Raw genomic sequence first — 16,915 nt, 5'->3', positions numbered from 1 at the left:
ACCTAAAACAAATGCAAGTCGCACAAAACAATGCCATAAGAGCAGCCATGAGTATCCCAAAAAGAGAGCACATCTCCCAAGCCAGAAAAGAATCCCACTAGTTACCAATAAAAGAATGTATGCTATTCAAATTCATGGCCATCAGCCACAGATGCCTCTCCGCCAATGCTCTGCCCTATCTTTCTGAAAGAATCACCCTCAACACATCCACTAGACCCACCAGGTCGCACCTGATCAACCAGACCTATGTCCCCACATTCAAAAGATGCAAAGCCAGAAGGTCCAGCTTCCAACACCTAGTACCTAAAAACTGGAACACACTCCCCACCACACTGAGGAATGAAAAATCATACCATGCTTTCCGCAGACTACTCAAAACCACACTCTTCAACTAACCACCCCGCCTTATCGTACTGTATATTACAACTGTATGTAACTATGCTTTGTCATGTCTAATCTATGCACCATGTATGTAATGTAACAAGTAAGACTACTTACAGTGCCACGATGCCCCCGGGCAGATGTGCGCTTTATAAATCCAAATAAATAAATAAAACCGAGGTTCAAGAATTACCTGTACCTAGACTTTTTCCTGGAGATCAGGTTCTAATCAGGAATTTCACACAAAAGTGGCACGAGCCCCGTTTCAGCAGCCTTTTGTTGTGGAGGACATTATTCAGTCAGCAGTTAAAGTCCTAGGACGACAAGCTTGGATACACTATTTGGAAGCAAGTCAAGGAGAAGAAGATCAGCACGTGCAGACTCGATCGATGACGAGAAAGAAGGACAGAGACTGTCCAGTAGACAGATAAAAGAGTATATTGCACTGTGGTTCCCCTGAAACACTCTTTGTGATTACTGCATCAAGGAGTGAGAATGCTACCATTCTTGAACCACAGGAGTTTGTTGATTTTGAACTTTGGAGTGTGAAAGCAAAGCTACGGATGCCAGATTTGGACTTTCTGTTTGACGATTGGAAGAGAGAACAGTTCCCAGATTCATTTCTTGCTGACTTTGTCTTTGGTGGGCCACATGGTTCTCACTGATGTCAACATACACAGACTGCTTCTTGCTGTCTTTATTTGTATACTCAGAGCTTACCCTGCTCTTGTTGGGCATTGTGTTGATGTGCACACGTTCATTTAAGATCCTATGAATGGCCCAGCGATTAGACGTCTACTGGCAGCAATTCTAGATCAAATTAGACAATTACCTGAATGTTTCTTTGAGAGCACAAATGATTCTATCTGACAATGACACTCACAAGTTACTTACCAGGATCTTCTATTATTTGATTCAAGCTCATTCGTATCTTGTTTAGAGGAACACTAAGACTGTTGTCTTAATGCGAGATCCTATAAATCGTCCTGAAATCAGTTACTCAATGAAATTGTCGAGGAGATTCAACGCCTACCGGAGCATCTAATGAGATTGCCTGAATAAAAATATTTTTTTCTTCCTCAAAAGTAGTTACAGGCAAATCATGTGGCCCATAACCCACCTTGTTATACCAGAAAGTGAGCAAAGACGGCAACGAGTGGAGAGGCATTGTTGGTGGAGCATAATTTATTGGTGCATAATGTATGCTTGCTCGATGTTTATCGTTGTTCTCCTGATTTTGCTCTTTCACAATGGTCCAAAGAAAGCAGTGGTCCCTTTGATTCCTCCGACTCCAGTACCTCATGCAGAGTTAGACATTGTAAGAAAGCCTACACCATATTTGATTGTCCCTACTCTAATAGCTCATGTGGAGACACCTAGTCCTGTGACAATTGTTCCTAGAAATCCTTATGCAGAAAGGACTCTTATAGATATTCTCACTGAACATCAGATACATATTCTGAGAGAAAGACAAAGAATGAAACAGAGAACTAAGAGAAGTGTAAGGGAGGATGATCATTAGTTAAATGATTATCTAGACAGTACAGCGCATTTAGGAAACAAAATGTGGTATCAGCACATGAAAGAGGTGGGCAAGAGTCATTCAGAGGAGGAATACTATGTATGTGCACTCCTTCCTTATGCTATGGGAAAATCTAAGGTATTTGTAGCCATTGAAATAGATGTCCAAACATCAATTGCCTATCTCATATAGCACTCTGCCTAGCAAGAGGTCAGTTCATGGACCAAACAGCATCATTGGTATGGGTGACAGAATGGTCATCCCCAGATGATGAGGACTATGTTCAAGACTTAAAGACAAGAGAAAGAGCACACACGAGAAATCATGTTATAAGATGTGAACAGCCAGGAGTGAAAAGAGCTGGAATCAGATGGGAAGTAAATAGAAAAGTCGATTGTCAAGGAAAGACCACAGAAGACATTCGAAGCTGCAAGGAAAGAGGGGGAGCATACTTTCTCCAGATGGCTGGGAGGAAGGTGTAGTCATATGCAAAGCCTGGGTAGTGATTGGTCATCATCAGCCAGTGACTGACTGGGAAAAAGGGTACAAACCTCTCCGGCTGAAACTTGCAAAATTGCTGACCGGGGTCGAAGATAAAGGAGGTCCTTTACAGATAGTGCCTCTAGACAGTGCAAAGCTGTGCTTCAGAACCAATGGCACAATAAAAGTTGGAGAGAATCAAAAGTGTGGTCAAAACGTTGATGTGCCAGGAATGAAGACTGGCACAGCAGCGATAATGGCTCACTACTGGGCCTGTGGATACAGAGCTGATATGAAGCTGGCCAGAGATTGGGGACGACTATGTTCTTTAGTGATTGTTCACATTCCAGCATTGGTGATTTTGAAGAGCGACCTGATCATCGGTGTTTTACCAAAAGCGGATGCTCACCTAAGGAAGAAGAGATATACAGAACTTGTGAGTCGGACGAAAAGAGAAAATTATTTCTCAGCCAAGTCAATAGAAGCCTTCATGGCTATTCCATATGAACAGAGGCTATTCAGCCACACTTCAGCAGTTCTTTCTGTCATCTTTATGGCTGGAGTCCAGACAATGGCGTATACCAAATGGTTACAGATAACCAGATGGGAACTTCTGCAGATGATCAACACTACCTTAAAGGGATTCAATGCTATCAAGGAGGAGTTGAGAGCCATACGACTGATGACTCTCCAGAACAGATATGTCCTTGATATGATCATGGCTATGGATGGAAGTGTTTGTGCCAAAATCGGAGAATCATGTTCCACATTCATACCTTCTCACGATGACGAGAATGGTGCTTTGACAGAGGCTATAACGATGTTGACAAACCTGCACATCAAAATGATAAACGAAGTGGAAGACATTGCTGATGACAGCTGGTTTGGTTCAATCTTCACATTGGTTCCACAATGAATGGCGAACATTTTCATGCTTCTTGGAGCCCTGTTGGTGATGATCATGTTTGTACTTTGTGTGATCAAGATAATAATCACACACTGCAAGAAGACTGCAAAGACAGTAGTTGGAATGAAAATCTCACAAGGATCCTGCATCTCGCCCACCCTCTATAATATCTTTGCACGACCCCTCTTCCTCATTCTTGACCAACTAGGTATTTTGTACACTAATTACGCAGATGATACCCAGATCCTCCTCACGCTGACAGGAGACTATGGGCCTCATTACACGAATGGCGGAGAACCATGGCGCTATTAGCGCCATGGTTCATGCCGGTAAAATACCGGCACCGCCTTGGCGGAAAGGGGAATTACCGCCCCATCCCAAGGTTGGCGGGGCGGTAATTCCCCCTTCCACCATTGCCCTTCCCCATTCCCCTTTTTGCCCCATAGGGCTCAATGGGAATGGGGAAGGTGCTAATTACGGTACCGCAAATTGCGGTACCGTAATTAGCTCCCTGGGTCCCTTTGCGGGTTGGTTTTTAACGCCTGCAAAAAGCAGGCGTTAAATCCCCCAACCCGCAAAGGGACCTCGTAGTAAGGCGGTAAGGATTTACCGGTACCGGTAAATCCTTACCGCCACCCGTGTAATGAGGCTATATGACACCGACTCCAAGACACTCAACGCCATTTACAATACCATCAAAGCATGGATGGCAGCCAATGGGCTCTGCCTAAACTCGGACAAAACTGAATTGCTCTTGGTAGGTTCCAGGGAAACACCTGGAACCTAGACTCTTAGTTCAGTTACTTTATGATCGACTGTATTAGAATCCCGGTGGCTAACTCAGTAAAAACATTGGGAGTTTATCTTGACTCCAACCTAAGAATGACCAGGCAAGTCAATGCTATCGCCTCCACAGCTGCATATTACGCCAAACTAATGACTGCAGCCAGACCCTTCCTCTCCAAGGACAATTGCATTACCATTGCAAAAGCTATTACAGGATCTAGATTAGACTACTGCAATGCCCTCTTTCTGGATACCTCCACCAAAAACATGCTAAAATACAAGTAATTCAAAACAATGTTCTGAATGCTGCCATCGGAAACAGGCACACTGGCTCCCAGTTAAAGAAAGAGTCCTCTTTAAAACTCTTGCCCTTACTCATAAGTATATTCACCACACTGCCCTTCCATACTTCTCCGAGAGACTACACCCCACAGTTTCCACAAGACTGACCAGAACACCCTATACAAACATGCTTTTAATCCCCAGAGTCAAGAGAGCCGAAGTCGGAGGCGCTAGCTCCCTATACTTATCAGCTCTGCAATGGAACGCCCTGCCGCCACCCCTGAGAGGAGAAGCCTCTCTCTTAGTATTCTGCAAAGCCGTGAAAACACTACTCTTTACATAAGCTCTGACCAGTACTGACCAATACCAACCAATAGGTGATCCTTCAGCACATGTCCTGAAATGTATTAATGAATGTATTTCATTATTGTTCTCATCTGAAATTTTTAAATGACTCACATGCATAAGTTTACCCTGTAACTAAGCTAGCCACAAGTAATGGTGCCGCGATGCCCTTGGGCTGTATGTGCGCTATACAAATGTAAAAATAAATACAGAAATAAATAAAAATTGTGATCGATGCGTGAAGGCCAGTATTCATGCAACCGAGGGAACACATTTCCTGTACCCAAGGAACCACAAGAAGTATGTCGGAAGATGGATTTTCTGTAGTCTCAATGGACAATGGATGCTCATGACCTGGAGTATTGATGAGCATGTGAAATCAGCTGGATTCTTGAAAGAAGTCATAAAGATATGGGTCCCAAGAAGCATTTCTTCAGACGAGGATGTCTTGATGTGAAGATTTATGAGAGAGTGGGCGATGAATCACACACAGGGGGGAGTGTAGAGGAGGAGATAAGTACCCCCATCCAAAGCTCTGCCCCCATGTTGCTGATATGTTGGGAACCAGAAATTGTGACACGTGCAGTTCCAGTGAGAATGCCTATACCGCAAAGAGTGGCCATTGAGAAACCTTAAATGCATGCATGAAGACATAGGCCCTGATTCACAGAGCATTTTCCAATGGGGTTTTGCCATTATAAAACACTTCTGTGAGTTAGACCCCTAGTGTTCTTTCTGATGAAATTCCAGAGGAAATGTGCATATGAGCAAGAAAGAAGATTAGGTGACGACATACAAAATAGAACTGACGTACCCTGAAAAGATGCAAAGTATATAAACATTCTGAGGAGATCTGAAGAGTAGGTGGTAAAGATGAGCAACATTTCAGGCTTGAGATGAAGATGTTCATGCTACAGAAACACTGAAGAAAATGCAAAGCCATTTTACACGTGTACAGATGCACTAACGCAAGCAGACAAAGTAATCATAAGGCTGGCTATGTAGTGAATAGTTTCAGTGATGCGCCAATGTATACCTATAGGAATGAAGAGAACCTGGATATTCCACCATGCACTTTAGCAAGGATTGAAACCTCATGACTGGAAGGGATTTCAGTGTGGCGCAGTTGGTAATAAACCGATGGAGAAATACAGGAAAGGCAAACTGGTACAAATGGCCAACCAATTGTAGAGGGCCACGTATGAAAGAGCCTTGTAGTTTGTGTAACCAATTAATCGTTGTGTATTTTATGGCGATGAAGATGACCTGTTACTAGGGATGGGCTTAGTTGCCCACCTGATTTAGATACCCAATCACTGCACCTGTAAGTATGGAACGTATACTTAGATGTTCCTTGTAAACCAACCATAACTCGCTGTAGGTTTCTGTCATTTGCCAAGTAGTATGACGTTACGTATGACACGTTTTTGCTATAAAAGTACTGTTTTTTATTAAATGCTTTGAGACCTTGCTGTGCGACGTCGGAAGATGTCCGTTGTAACTCCCTGTTTTAGATAATTGATATTAAAACAGAACCAAGTTTTGCCAACTCCCTGAGTCGTTTTGATTATTGATGTTTGAGTAACTTCTGCATCCCCATCCACCTCTTAGTATTGCTACCTCGTCTTAAAGGACCTTAGGTCTCTGGGTTCATCATCATCACTCAGAACATAGTGGGTCATGTACAGTTTAACTGAACAGCAGGAATTCACGTGTCAGAATTTCCATCACAATGGCAATTAAAGGCATGCAAAATGTCATTATGTTCACTGTAAAAAAGGGTATTTATGTTTAAAAAGTAACTTCAGTAACTTAGCATTCTGCTGATCTTTGTTTCTGCATTTTGTGACTAATCTGTGCACAATATGCTGACGACCACAACGAATGGGATAGGCATGCAGCATGCTAGTCTGTTATGTAACATATAAAGCAAACTGTCCAATTTGCACAATAGGCCACTGCTACTGTTACTACTGCCAACAGTACAAATGCAAATACCACAGCCTCCATAGGACTACCCAGACAACGACCATAACTGTTTCCCCACGTTTACGTCTGAGAGCATAGATCTCCCTTGGTTTCAGCTTGCTCTGTGATGATGGCAACGGTCTTCAAGCACTGGCTTTTTTATTTATGATGACAGTAATTCCATCTCTGAAAGGGTAATCAGATTCGCCTTTCATAAGCTCCATGCCAAAAGCATAGTGTGTATCCTGATTTACAATGACTGCTGCTCTCCCATTGGCATATAGGAGTTTCCGAGGTCACAGGTGCTCTCTTGACAGCTGCAGTGACAGCCACGTCTCTGCAGCGCAGGGGCTGCATTTATGATATGCAACCCTGTTCCAAAAACTGCATAACTCTGAGGATCCTGTCTACAAGAAAGAGTTTCAGTCTTTCAAATCCCACTCTGTGATTTCATATTGTAAAACACCCGGATATGTATTTTGTCCATGTACCTAGTCCAACACATTCATAGTCTGAGTCAATCTCAGGGTCATGCAACACCTCAATAGAGGCATGCATATGGTCTGATTACCATATTTTTGGGTTCCCAGTATCCCTTCCTCCTACCACTCCTTAGTGGCATTACTCTCAACGATTCACCTTCAAATAAACTGAGAACATTCCTTTCTGGCCCTCCAGCTGAGCAATGGCCTTATCTAGACGCTTCTTTGCCAGTTTCTGACTGAGTGTCTTGACAACGCTTTTCTTCCACTGCGGTAAGTTTCACTATTGACCATTGCTCCACCCCTGCATTTTAAACGATCACTCCAGGGTTCATGGCTCACCTGTCAACTATTGGACCTTTATCAGGGATGTCAGCATGCTGAACTCAAGTGAAGAAAGGATCTTTCAACAGAGTTGAAAACGCAATTGAATCTTCTATGGTCGTCCTGTCATAAACCTGTCTGGGAAGCTAACCTGAATTATTGGCACGTATCTATGAACTCTAGCAAAGAACACGTAGGATCATTGTGCTCCTCAGGTCTGGAATTTACCAACCCATCCTCACTCACATTTCGACTAACCCTCTTCTCTGAGTACTGCTTCTCATTGTTTCTATTTTTTAACGATACAATTACTTTAGTCATGTAACAGATGTTGCTGTCTGTGCCGAAAAACTATATGATAGACCTAAGAAGGAATGTTTCATCTATTTCAAAGTGTCTTTGAGAGAGTTAACAGCCATTTCATTCAGTAAAAAGGAAGGATGTGTTCATTGCCTTTCCGTGGTAGCCTGGTAGCCTGGTAGCGTGGTAGACGTTTCCTCTTCCTGGCCAAGAGATCATCGGTCAGCACCATTGGATGGATTAATATTTGGAGTCATATTCTCTCATTCTCTCTTTATTCATTGAACACAAGCCCATTGACTCCTCAGTAAAACACATACCTGCTTGGTGTATTAAAGCATGCGCCTTTCTTGGTCGAATTGTTTCTGTAGAAATTGTATGTGGAGGTGGATTAGCATATTAATAAAGGTAGGGGGCATTGGGGGGAGATGTGGAGGGGTTTGGGAGGGTCTCCCTCATACAGTTGTGGTAAAATGTCCTTAAAGGAAAAAAACATTCAACCAATTCTCCCTCGATTAAATAAATCCGATGAAATCACATAGAACCAGTTTATTCAGACACTTAGGTAAAACCTCATTTTAGATCCTGAAGGATCCGGCCATTATTCCTCCCATTTCTATCTTGCCAAAGTGTTTGAGAGTACTTTGATCTCCAAAATGCAGCCTTTTCTGAAACCCCACCATACACCATCCAATTGAGTTCGTGTTTAGATAACATGAGGGTATGGAATTAACCCTCCTTGAGAGTTGGAATAATCTGCTGGCAGCTTCTGATGAGGATAGCATCATCCTCATAGTGCTGTTAGACTTCAGCGGCCTTCAAAACATTTGCTTTGCACATTGTTTTACTTTGTGTGTCAAGGGTCAACCTGCCACGAGATGCTGAGACTGGTGCTTTGCTTCGTAGGGAGAATTCCCTGGCTACTTCCTCCTGCTGGCTGCTAACCTCTGGCAATGTCCCTTGAAGAGACACAATATGTATGCACTGTAAACACTTCTTCAAACCCCTTGACATGTAGACGTATTGTGCTGGTAAAATACACACACACATACAGAGGCAGGTGAAATGGTGGCAACATTAGGAAAGTTAGACATAGACTCAGCACTTAAGCAAGAACAATACTCCACTTTTTTTAACACACAATGGTCACCCACTTTAACAAGGGAGCGGTTCATGCTACTCATGGAAGGGTGGCAGAAAACATCTTCATCATCTAAGTAAATGTGCAAGGGCAGACTGCCTAAGACTAACAATGGATCAGTATGCAAGACAGTGCACCATTCCCCTAATATGTCGGTGCACAAAGCTGCAACACATTGCCTCACAAAATTATTTATTTTGGAGAAAGTTGTAATTGCAATACAAGTGGACCAATACACAAGTCGTCGTACAGCAATATGCACACTGGTGGACCGGTCATGAATTGAAACCCCAATCACAACCCTGGCTGGGATTCAAAAAGGGGAGGAACCGACCTAGTGGGGTGGGTGGTTCAAGCGTGATAAGGTTGGAGGAACAAGAGTGTGAGGGAGAATGAGGCAGAAGGCTTCAGAAAGGTGGAGAGAGAAGGAGAGAAGAGGAGTTTCGAAAGGGGAGAGAAGGAGTAAAGGACATTCAGGTGGAGGACAAATGAAGGTGAAAGGATTGAAGAAGATGAGAAGAGCAGATGACCATAAGTAGGTGGAAAGAGAGGGGTGAAAGGAGTGGAGAGGTGGAAAAAGGGCATCAGAGAAAGTAAGGAGGATGAAAGAAGTGTTGGGGAGGAGAGAAGGACTATCAGAGGAAGAATGGCGGAGGGGCAACGTAAGAAGGTTGGAGCAAGAAGTCTGCACTGCAAGTGTGAAGCAGGAGAGTATGAGAGGAGTGGATAAAGGGGCATTTGGTGAAGCATCAAAGAGGTGCAATGGACAGAAGAAAAGGACAAACAAAAAAGAGGAAGAGAAAGGATGGCATCCATAGGTAGGATTCTGTGGCTAGTCATCACTGAGTTGAGTAAATCTTGGTTGGGGTTGGTATAGCAAGGACCCTGAGATAGGGTAGTAGCATGAACACAAAGTCGGTTTTCTGTGTAGCAGCTTTGCTTGGTGGAAAATGTGGCTCGCATTACTACCAGACTCCAAAGACCCTGTTCCTTCTTTCACCAGAAGAAAACAGCACTAACACCAGCAGAACATCAACATGCAATACATCTCACCTCAAGGGAGAAGTCAGTTAAAAAAAAGCTGTGAATGACTTTTTATTTGTTACAAGCCACCGGGAGGGAGCCAGGATATGGGCTTGACAGAAAATTCCAAATGTTTGCTTGATCAATCACCTGGCAAAGTTATCCAGAAGAATATTTCCGGCCATTTATTTTATGTTATTTACAACCTCGTTCTTTAAACTATCCCGAAATGTAACAATGGCCTAATGAAATGTCACCCTATTGTATTTTTGTCTGGCCTGTTGATTGATGCCTATCCACTTTGGGACAGTTCCCAATTATTGCCAATTATATTTAACATCTACTTGAACCACCAATCCATCTCATTGACTCTTCACTTTCTACCTGTGGTGTTCCCCAGGGGTCTAACGGCTCTCCCTGGCTTTTCAACCAATACTTGGCACTGCTCACCCACTGCATTGCTGCTCTCTGCTCAAACTTTCAGTGCTATGCGGAGGACACCTAACTTGTTTTCAGGCTCCACTCTACCACCTCTTCTCCCTCTCTCATTTCTGACTGTCTGTCTACAATCCAGGAGTCGTGTGCCACCAACGACCTCTGCCATAATGTCAGTAAGACAGAGATCCTCCTCATTGGCACACCTGCACTTTCCATTCCTGTCACTCTCTGGCCAGCCTCCCTTGACCCTCTTCCTGATAACACTTGCGTGGGGTCATCTTCTACTGCACGCTTTCCTTTTCTCCACACATCTCTGAGGTCTCAACTGCACCTCCTCAGAGGTATTCTTCCTTTCCTCTCCTTCCCCCTGAAGCTCGCTGTCTCCAGAGCTCTGGTTCTCTCTAGGCTGGACTATTGCAACAGCCTCTTTCTACATCTGCCTGCAACCACTCTCCACCCTCTGCATCTCATCCAGAACAGGACTGTGAGACTTGTCCTTGGCCTCAAGCCTCGGCATTGTATCTCTCCAGCCCTGAAATCTCTTAATTGGCTCCCAGTGGCTGCAAGGATTAAATTCAAGAACTGTTGCATTGTCTACAAGGCTTTCAGGGGCATGGGTCCACAATACCTTCAACTCTCCCTCCGTAAATACCTTCCTACTCAAGCTCTTTGTTCCTTCACCTCCAACTCCCTTTGGGTCAGTCGCTTCACCAAGCAATGAGTTGGGGGATCGACCCCTTTCCTTGGCTGGGGCCTCCCTCTGGAAAAGCCTCCCTGGCTCTCTGAAACTTGAGGAGAACCATCTTCTGTTCTGGCAGCTCCTCAAGACCTTCCTCTTTGCCTATGTCTTTGCTCTTCCTCTCCCCTGCTAATCGGTCTGCTTTGGCACTGGGCACCTGGTTACCCTATGATTTCATGCCCAGATCCCTGCCTGCCCAGCCACACACCCGCACTACCCCCTGACAGCGCTTGCACTTGAGTCTGTATCTGCTACCCTACAGTCCCCCTTCCAGCACTTATCAGACACCCGTTGTCTACACCTTATTCTTGCACTTACCAACTGCTGGTCGCACTACCTGTTGTTGTTCTATCACATGTTCAGCACTATCCACTCCTCCCATGCCCCTCGCACTTTCCCTCTTACCTCTCCCCTGCACTTGCATGTTCTCAAAGTCACTGGGCCGAGTAAGATCGTAATGTTGTCCTCCCTTGTTTCCCTTCCCTTGCCTCATCGCGCTCTGAAACACTTCTATGTCACAGATGTCACAAACATTTCTCCAAGACTCACAGACGCCTTAAGGGTTTTTATTGGCTTCCCAATAGGCCCTATAGTGGTCCCTCCCTCTCTCTCTCTCTCTCTCTCTATTTCTCTCTCTCTCTCTCTCTCTCTCTCTCTCTCATCCTGTAAAACACCTCCTCCCTAACCGAGGTGCCCCTGCCCTGGATTAGTAGATAGTGATTTTTGACCCCTACTGTCTAGAACCTCACCTATAATAGGGATCTAAAGGCAGATTACCTTCTTTACTGAACTCCCTCAGGGACTTCCCAGCCTTCCCTACTCTGGCCCGTGGAAAGTTTTCTATAGGGAAAGGGAACAGTGTCTTGCAAATTCCCTGCTACAGACAATAATTTCTGTGTGGACTCACTCTCTCCTGTCCCTTGATGTGTCCTATTCTCTTCCCCTTTCACCTCCAACCTTCTCTATTAACTTCTCCTACTTCTCGCCTGTCCCTTGAAGCTTTATCACTCTTTCTGATTCTGGCTCCAGCCTTAGATGTTACTGTATACTCTCTGCTGTGACAATTCCCTCCCGCTCCACTATTATTCCTCCCTCTAAGGACTATTCCTCCCTCCAACTACTATTCCTGCCTCAAACTACTACTCAAACACAATCCTTTCACTCTGTACAATAATTTTTATTTGCACAGTCAATCATGTCACTAGTTACGCTAACACACTTGCCAGACTAACAAGAACACTCACACAACAGTACCACTTGCACTCTGTATCCAATAACTCACCTTTCTCAGAAGTTGCTTCCACAATCCACTGCTCCTTCTTTTATCCTACTGTTCTCTTGGTCCATCACCATTGACTCCTCTGACCTCACCTGAACAACCCACACTTCCTACTTCATATATTGTCCTTTTATCATCCGCCCCCTTCTTTGATTGGGCCCCTGTACATAGCTAATCTGGCTTTCCCTTTCTGTTCCCATATGTTGCAGAAACAGGAAATGTTACAAGTATGAGAATGAGCACCATACACCTTCTCCCTGTGGACCTGACATGGAACTGCAATGGTGGCATGCAAGGGTTGTCCCCCAGTTAGGTACGTGTGTGGGGAGGGTCTGATTCCCCTTAGAGTGTCCCTGGGTTCTTGGGTTTCGAGTACACATTGCCGTCTGTCACTGTCAACTTGTAAGGGGGTTGTGTGGCTCTGTTGCCTGTCATGGGATGTCGACTATACTCTCTCCGCCGCGTGGGTTTTCTCAATGCAGGTAAGGGGTTTCTGATGACCCTGTGACACAGATGTCAGTGAAGGTATTGTCGCCCTATGTAACTCCGCTGTAAGGACAACTTTGGGATTTCCGCAACAAACAGATAAAAACTGATGAACATTTGTTGTAGGAGGTATGATGTGAGACAATTGTGGAGTGCAGAGAAACAGACTGCACAGGGGTGCATGAACTGGGTCCCTCTCAGCTGGCATTGGCTTCAGGTTTAGGAGTGACTCTGGACATTTCGCTAAGCCTCCCACCCCCTGCTGAAATGGGCCCTTGCCAACTTTTGACAAGGCCATGGTGTTGGCCTTATCACACCTGCTCTGCTTATAGATGGGCTGCCATCTATCTCACACTGGATGGCAGTCCAGACAATTTATCACATTAGAAAACTGTCTTGATGCAGTCTGGGTTTGAATGCATGAAAAATGTTCGACAACATAATTCAAGTAAAACAGAGGTTTTCTCTTTTTGTGGGCCCAGGACCACAAGGGCTTTTCCTGCAGGTTCTGCCGTTCCATCTTTTGTTGGTTCTATGTGAAAGCGTCCCCAGGATAATGTAGTAATCGGAAAATGTACCCAGCAAAAAGTTGTTTTTAAACATGTAGTCATTCAATACAATCAATGTAAAGTGTGAAAATGTTGCCAGTGATAAGGTTGCCAAAAAGCTATTTTTAAATACCCAAAAGTACAAGGCTTTAACCCTAACATTAGCCAAACCTTTGGTAAACCCTCCACAATTATACTGACTACATTCCTAAACCTTCTACTCATTCTAAATACTACCCTTACAGAACACTAACCGTTCAGCGCACTAAAGCATTTTATTAGCATGGTACTCAATACAAAATGAAGGAAAATTAACATAGAACCTAACTCCAACCCCATCATCAGCTTGCCACAAATTACATAGCCCTTGCCCTAATCCAGACCCTTGCTCTAAACCTACCCTTAGCCTTACCTTAATTGCAACTCTAACACTTTTCTCTAAGCACTAGGTTTATCCTAATCCCTTACCTAAGCGAGTCCTCCCAAACTTGTCTAGGTCCTTAACACATACATAAACCATTACTCTATTAGCCCTAGCCTTACCATAACCCCTACCATAAAACTTACCCTGAGACTTAGTCTTCCTTTACAACTAACCAAACCTCAACATTACTAATCTTGCATCAACTACCCTGGCCCTAACCCTCACCCTAATCTTTATTTTAACCCTAATCCCTATACTTACCCCAACCCCTATCCAAATTCTAAACCAGGCAATCACAAGACCACCAAATCCTCCTTCACCCTAACAATTGCCCTAGCAGCACCACATTATTGGCTATATGTTAGTTGTATTTTGTAACTACTTTTTGATTGGCAACAATTTCATTGCAGAGGTATTTTCACTGTAACTTTTTCACTGGATGCCCTTTTTTCTGCTACCATCTCTATTAAACAGTACTTTAGAAATCTAGAAATGCGGTGGAAGTCTGGCCACTCTCACAAGTCCAAGTTTCATAACAGAATTAGGGGGGTTTATTTTGATAAACCATGCTAAACTCCAGCCTATCCTCACTCGCATAACCTGTGGGGAAAGGCCCATAGTGGTAAGAGACTTTTGCAGTTCTCACCTATATCATTCTACTGCCCAACATTGCATCCCCACATACAATCTTGTTCATCAGCTTCAGGTAGCACAGAACACCACTGCCAGAGCTATCTCTGCACCATTTGCCTATAACAGCCACAAGCAAATGTTATGGTGGAATGCCTTACCCATACAGAACTCTGTTGGACCTCTTCAGTATCTGTTGATGCTAAGGTACAAGATGTGTTGCTACCCACGTTTTGCGCCCAGTGCAGGCCATTCTGGTTCATCCTTTCATTTATAAAAAAAGTTATTCAGAGAAAATGCTTGAGTGGGCAAGATCCCAATATCTTAAACAGCCTCCTGGATAGTTTATGGCTATAGCCTTCTTACACCTCCTTTGTAAAAGATTTCAAAGTCTCCCTATTCCAATGAAGTCTTACTAACTGTCCCAACTGGCTAACTAAGTTGATTGGATCATTGAGATGGTTGCTCCCTAAAAGGTATGCCTTATAAAAGTATTTAATTCCTTTCCTTCTTCTTGCCAGCAGCTGCACCACCTGCACTGCCAGCTCTCACTTCAGTGCCATCATCTGTGTTTGCCTCACTCTACAACCATACCCCTGTAGCACCAGCCATCATTGGAGATCAGTGGCTACATTACAGCAATATAACGAGGAATAATAGCTCAGGGGCAATGTGTTTGGCTTGGAAGCAAAACAACGCAGCGCAACACAGGTTTGAAACCCAATCCTGCACTTAGGAGCCACTCGTTGGTATTAAGCATATTATAAAAGAACAATTATAATTATACCCTCAAAGAATCTTCCTGCCAGCGCATCTAAATCACTTCTACAACTTTGACTGCACTTTGACTTAGATCTCTATCTTCGGCTGGGGCCTCCCTCTGGAACAGCCTCCCTGCCACTCTAAAACTTGAGGAGAACCATCTCCGGTTCCGGAAGCACCTCAAAACATTCCTCTTTGCTTCTGCCTTTGCTCCCCTTCTCCCCTGCTGATCTGCTCTCTTGGTACTGTGCACCTGGCCACCCTCTGTCCCCTGGTCCCAGGTACCTGCTCACCCTGCCACCTTCCTGCTCTGCCTCCTGGCCACCCCTTGCACTGGGGACTGTATCTGTACCCATACAACCCCCCCCATTTCTTTTTCTGCACTTATTCAGACTTACCCAGTCTGCTGCCTTAAACACAGCACTTGCCACATGCTGGCTGCACTACCACAGTTTGCCTCAATTTTCTATTTATTTTATTTATCTGCGCTCCTCGGCTTCTGCACTTTCCACTCTCCCCCTTCCATGCACTTTTTCCCTTTTCCCTTTCCCATGCACTTGCGCGTTCTCAATGTCACTGGGCCTAGTAAGATCATTTTTATGTTGTGCTGTGTTCTCCCTTGTTCCCCTCCCTTGCCTAGTCGCGCTCTGAACACTTGTGTACGAGCGCGATACAAATAAAATATCATATCATATCATATCACCCCTCCTTGGCCAAAACCCCACGCAGTCACTGAAGAGAAGCTCAGCTATGTTTAGACTGGGTAGGTTGTGCTAGTGAGGTGGGGTTTGCCTTGGAGGAGGAAGAAGAAACAGGAGCACCTTCATCCTCATCTTGAAAGAGAGAGCCAGATGTCACTGTTGAAGACCCACCCTCATAGCTCCACACCACCAACTGCAATGGCTGATGGGACCCATTACATTGTTACTGAATGCTTGGTCTCTTACTATCAACATCCAGAAATGCTGGAAGTTATTGACAGGTTTTACACAGTCGAGGAGAGGAAGGGTAGCCATAGACAGATGCCCTGAACAGTATATGAGATGTAAGGATTCTGGGAGGCCAAAGTGATGCTGGAGTAGAAGGAGAGGCAGTACTTCTCCTGTCAGTGCAGGATGATGGAGGACAAGATGGCAGAAACAACTCTCCACAGCCAGAGGATTAGGTAGTCCGAGCAGTCCATGGACTCTGGCTTCAGACTCATCTTTAACATACTGGAGATGATGGAGCAGATGGGTAGCAAGTCCTGTTGGTGGCCTTCGAAGATTGCACGTTTTGCTCCTTTCTCACTTCTTCAGTGGAAAACGACGGCTGAGAGGTGTTAAATGGGTAGGACAGGATTTATAACTAGTCCTCAGGGAAGAGGTTGGGCATTTTTGGGCCAAAGTAGTGGGAAGATATTGTTGAGTTCAAGGGATACGGTGGCTATAGTGAGGAATTGTCATCTGGCAAAGGTGCAGCACACTGGGATTGTTTATTTTTAGTATATAAAATGATGCAGGTGATCCCTTCTCCAAACTATTAATCTGCGAAGCAGGTCCCCCCTTTGTCACAGCTCCATGCCAAAAGCATAGCGCACTTGTGTCCGTCTGCATCAGTAGCCTGATCCACAGCACTCGATCTGCTCATGACGCAAAGCAGGTTGAAAGGTAACAACATGTTCACTTG

The sequence above is a fragment of the Ambystoma mexicanum genome, chromosome 2q (assembly GCF_040938575.1).
Source record: "Ambystoma mexicanum isolate Mex_15411 chromosome 2q, UKY_AmexF1_1, whole genome shotgun sequence".
Classification (NCBI taxonomy): Eukaryota; Metazoa; Chordata; class Amphibia; order Caudata; family Ambystomatidae; genus Ambystoma; species Ambystoma mexicanum.
This window is presented reverse-complemented; position numbering follows the sequence as displayed.